This window comes from Electrona antarctica (genome assembly GCF_951216825.1).
Source record: "Electrona antarctica genome assembly, chromosome: 12".
NCBI classification, from domain to species: Eukaryota; Metazoa; Chordata; class Actinopteri; order Myctophiformes; family Myctophidae; genus Electrona; species Electrona antarctica.
Window position 1 is genome coordinate 25,283,136 of NC_136793.1, and position 6,000 is coordinate 25,289,135.

At 43.0% G+C, this 6,000-nt stretch overlaps 1 long non-coding RNA gene across 1 annotated transcript; it reads right to left on the reverse strand.

Annotated features, from left to right (window-relative positions):
• Positions 1–1,092: 1,092 nt before the first annotated feature.
• On the reverse strand, positions 1,093–1,599 carry LOC306933498. Its single transcript, XR_013791235.1, has 3 exons — positions 1,538–1,599; positions 1,380–1,455; positions 1,093–1,296 (listed from the first exon to the last, which is right to left on the reverse strand). It is a non-coding gene; the product is annotated as an uncharacterized lncRNA (long non-coding RNA).
• Positions 1,600–6,000: the final 4,401 nt, after the last annotated feature.

Here is a 6,000-nt window from a genome sequence, read left to right on the forward strand (position 1 = left end):
CAGAGGGAAAAGAAAAAATATATATAGCACATTGATGACATACTATTACTTTTTTTTTTTTTTAAGCCACCTAGGGATAAATGAAACAACGCCTTCTCCAGATGGACAGACTGCCCATAATAGCTGGGACAGAACAGTATTTAGCCAACTTTTTTGCATTTGTCTTTTGCAATCCACCCAATTGCAGACCCCTGAGCACAAGTTTATGGACATGGCCTAGACTTCCAAATACAAGGACAATAAGTTGACAGTTATATCCCAAGGCCAGTACGTTCCACCAGAAGCTGATATTTCATAAGTTTGGATGTAAAACAAGACTGTCCATATACAGATCAAATGGGCAGCCTATTTCAAATATAGTGACAGTTTTTCTAATTTCATTGATGAACACAATATCGGGGGTATTTGGAATATCTTGTAGTGAATTGACACACCACACACACCATTTATTTATGTCCACATAAGAGATACAATACAAGTGTAACCTGGTGTGGCGAGGAATTTACTCCTACTGATTAAAAATGACTACGCCACCTTGATATTTATAACAAGGAAATACAATGACTCTGTAAATTGGTTCGCCAATGAGATTGAGACATGAGTTTTCCCCCAAGCATATCAAAGTTTATTTAAGTTAGCTCAGAACAATGTTGCAATAGCACATTCATTTATTATTAATATAGATGCAATGGAATTAATTTCACACACACACACACACACACACACACACACACACACACACACACACACACACACACACACACACACACACACACACACACACACACACACACACACACACACACACACACACACACACACACACACACACACACACACACACACACACACACACACACACACACACACACACACACACACACACACACACACACACACACACACACACACACACACACACACACACACACACACACACACACACACACACACACACACACACACACACACACACACACACACACACACACACACACACACACACACACACACACACACACACACACACACACACACACACACGCGCACGCACGCACGCACGCACGCACGCACGCACGCACGAGACATGAGTTTTCCCCCAAGCATATAAAAGTTTATTTAAGTTAGCTCAGAACAATGTTGCAATAGCACATTCATTTATTATTAATATATTAATGTAGATGCAATGGAATTAATTTCTAAAACAAACCAAACAAAAACATACAAAAGAAATGGCTCAAATAATAAAATCAAATGCTAAAATCAATCTAAACAAAACAGCAGTGGTGATGACATCTAAGGAAGTGGAAACGACAGACATTTAGTACACTATAAACAAAGAAATCATTGCAAGAACAATTTGATATGATGTTTTATACCTAGAGTGTTTGTGTTCATTATATCTTTCTCCCCTCTGGCACATGAGCTCATCACTCCCAGGCACATGAACTCATCCTGGTTAGGGTAGTAACAAAATTAATTAAAATACTTATTTAGTACAATGATCTAAATTACATCAATTCACTGTGTTACTCACCAAAAGTAGGGAAAAGATAAAACAATTAAAACAGGAGACCCAGGTCTCAGGACCCACAGCCAACACCAAGCAACCTGTTTGTTAGACTGCAGGGCCTTTATATACTCCACATTGATTGACAGGAAGTGACAGGGCAGCCAGTCTACGGTGGCCCTTGAGGCTCAACTTTGCCTGGCTACACAAGGACACAAATATTAACAAGGTGCTGTACAGAGTGCAATCAGCAAATCCCGGACAAATACCCACACACCCTTCAGGGGTACAAGTAATAGCGTCTTCGCCATATTTGGCGGCTACCGATAGTGGAAGAGATTGCACAGAATTTTGCGAGCCGTCTGGCTGTTTTCTTTGGCATCCCAAGTTGTTGGAAGCCTCTTACAACCAAACTGTATACGTGTCCTAGGCTGCCGAAGATAAACACAGTAGATTGCACCTATAGCATAGTTCAATGATGGTCTGGAGGAGCGGCTGGTACTTAATGACTTTGGTCATAAAGGCTTCCTCCAAGCTAGAATCAAAGGTGCAGGCCATTTCAAGTTCCTTATAAATGAATGGGAAACAGAATGGTCAGCATGGGGAAGGCAAGCCAGTTTCCCCTGGAGTTTGAGTCCAGTCCAGTGTTGTTGTTGCCGGTGTTGGAACATATCCAACAGGGTCCACCGGGCACCCTTAGGTGTCAACAGGTGGGTGTGTCCGCTGTAGGTCACTGTTGCTCTAACAGAGGTGAGAGGGTCAGTTATTATGTCCTCAGAGACCTCCACAGTATCAGAGACAGGCCGCGCCCACTCCAGGGACACACCGGCTTGGACGCAGAGGTCGTTCAAATCCGGCCAATCCGATGAGACTCCGAAGCCTGGGGAGCGAGTGTCCAGTTTCCCACTAGGTAACCTTTTGAACCCAAGGAACTGAAGGAAGTGGGGCTGTGGCTCCCTGGCTAAAGGGACCTAGCCCCCTAACATCTCTATCATCATTATTCAGCATGTTGAGTAGATGTGATATGCGCATGCTGATATAAATCCATGACACATTCGGTACACCCAGCCCGCCCCCCACTGAGGATGGTGAATAATATCACAGGTGCTGTGTGTGTTCAGGGCAAACCACTTGTGTACTAAGCTCACTGTTTTATTGTTCATTTCGCTTCACTTCTGCTGGAGGTGAACATTGGAGAAGAAGTGCTGGACTTTAGACAGTGCTATTGGTCTGATGGCCTCTAGCTTCATGGTTAAAGGTAGTGAGCACACACACACACACACACACACACACACACACACACACACACACACACACACACACACACACACACACACACACACACACACACACACACACACACACACACACACACACACACACACACACACACACACACACACACACACACACACACACACACGAGAGGGAAATGTATTAATAATAAGGATACATGTACCACCAAGGTCCACATCTATTCCATTCACCAGAATGTTGTGAATGAGTCTGTGTGGCTAAGGAATGGATGTGCAGATTGTGCACTGAAGCCACCAGGGGGCCCTAGCCTTCCACATATTACAGTAATGAGCTTCAGGCTTTATCAATGGGAAGATAGCCTAGGTACCCAGGCTTTTATTTTCGTGTGCATTAATGGGAAGAGGAAGGACGCTCTACAAGGTTGAATATGAAATCTTATTTTGTATTAGCTGTTATTAGGTGGCCAAGCCTATGCCACCTCATTGTTTTTGTGGTTTTTCCTTCTCCCATCTTTTTCTTACTCAAATTGATTGATGAATTTATTAACAGTTTGCAGAATTACAGTTCAATTCAATTCAATTCAATTCAATTCAGCTTTATTGGCATGAGAAAACAAACATTTACATTGCCAAAGCAAGTGTCACAATACAATATAAATACAGTTGAAAATGGGGAAAGTAGGCCTTTATACAGTTGGAGGGGGTACAGCATTTTGTAAACAGAGCTATGTCACAGCATCGGTATGTTATAAGAGGGTATAAAGCTTTTTTTTAAAAACAAATAGCACCACTTTTTTTGCAGTCACTTTGGGACAAATGGGCAATGGCAGCATTTTTCTCATGGACTATTTAAATAGTAGGCCTATACAGAAAACTCAGATTTAAGATCTGTTTAAAGGTAGCAGCTCGATCTGTTTACATGTGCAAAGGTCCAGCGGCCTACTTGGTACAGATAGTAGTCCACTAGTCCTTAGGGTGGTTGTATTCCATTGGCTAACCTTCTTTTGTCATAACAGTTCACAAATCTTGCTGCTGTGTTTGCACATTGCTGTACTGTATTTCTCCCAATAGGTATTAGTGTGGTACGAGGCGTCATAAAAACAGCTCCCGTAGGATTTTTGTGCTAAAATTGACCCCACCCCGTTTCTGGGGGGGGGTCATCTATTTGGGACCTCCCAGAACAGTATGCCAGCCAGTTAATGTCCGATTTTCATAATATTAGAATTGTTTGTTTGTTTTAAAACATTCTGAGTTGATTTCTTAAACTTTTAAAGTGGTCAGAAGAATCTTTTCTGACTTTTGGTAGGGGTGTTTCCTCACCTGGGACCTCCCAGACTGACCCCTGTGCCTATCCCAGTTCTCATTACATTCCTCGCTCTGCTCCTGCTCCAGAATAATGTCAAATTAGATCATAAATGAAGCATAAAAGTATTTGTAGCTGGGCTCTGATATCAAAAAATAGTAGCTAATACCAGGGGTCTTCCACAGGGGGCCCATGACCCCTAGGGGGTCCTCAGAGTTACTACAGGGGCCCACCAAATCTTTGTGGGATAGGAACTTTTTTTTTTACATTAAACCACTTGAACCATAACATCCCTTTTCCAAGGAGAACTTTAGCCAACAATAGCAGATCTACAAGCTTGTAGTTTGAGCTTGTGTCAGATGGGGCAAAAATGACATTCTTCAGTTGGCAGATAAGGGCCAGAAGCGCTTTGAGGAGTATGTTTCTGAACGATTGATCTCTACATCAAGTCTACTCTCAGGCCCTCATTTATCAATCGAGTGTAAAATCTGCCCCAAATTCGAGTGTAGGATTCGTAGTACACCCACGTCGGGTCGGCATTTACAAAGTGATCGCAGACAGCTGTTTCTTCCTTAATTTCGTTCGGACGTTTATAAATGTGACGGCTGAAATCTATCTGGCACGCCCTATGAAATCAAGCCTCGCCCTCGTTTTTGCGACATGAACAACTGCAATACGACCTGGAAACCATGGATACAGGAAAAACGTACTGCCCGCCTCACCCATAGATATATATATATCTATGGCCTCACCCCCCTCTCTCATACACACACACACACACACACACACACACACACACACACACACACACACACACACACACACACACACACACACACACACACACACACACACACACACACACACACACACACACACAACTTGCAAGCTCAACTAACTGGTGTGTTGTATCTTAAATAAATAAAGAACGAACACCTGCATGAATTAAATAATTCCCTCTCACCTGTTTCCCTCTCACCTCGCTTGCCTTTCTGTCATGTCCACGCACGCACGCACGCACCTCAAGGCTACATGACACATCGCATCGCCATGAATGGAATACGTTTGTAGGCCTATAATAATTTTACCCATTCGTGCGCAGTGCACGGCGAAGGCGATCAGTGAGACTGCGCACTGCTGTGATAAGTCCTGTGGGTGAGTCAGTGATGCCTGCATGAGAGATAGGCTACCATGTCGTCAAGGCAGTCATAATCAACGTTTATGGAGTGATTTGATCATTGATGAACGAATCATAAACATATGGATGAAGGTTTGCATGTGTGCCGGTATGTGCTGGCCTGGGCTGGCGACGCACGCCTCCCGACCCCCGAAAATGATCTCGCTTTTATCTGAACTGTCAAAGCGCTTATTTAAATGGTGAATGATTAAGCCCCTTACGCCTATAGCCTGCTACAATTGCAAATAGGCAAGCTGTATGATTGTCATTGTCACTTGGAAATAAAGGCGTGCAGTCCATGTGCCTTTTTTTTTAATAATATCACAGTGATTCTATAGGCATCTGATGTCACGCTCATGCCGCATGCGATGCGCTCCCAAATCATCTCACAAGTGCGCTCGCATAACAAGGCCAGTAAAGCACTGTTTGATTAAGCACAAACGAATACATTGTAAACATGTTATATTGTTTTTAATTGCGCGATTTTAATTACTTGTAAAGTTGGAAATCTCTCTTTTTCTTTTTCTTTTTACATGTATATACATACAGTTTTATATTAACATTTTAGGAGTGAAAACATATGTTTAGATGCCTGTGACAGCGTGTCAGCAGTTCAGACAATGCTGCTCCGCTGTTCTACGACAGAAAAACAGGTGAGGACAAAGCGTACGACAGCTCCCGACCAGACGTGAGTTTTGTCCTGGCTCAAGTTCAAAATCAAACGTTGGCGCAAATCGTAAATGCCGAAAATTGC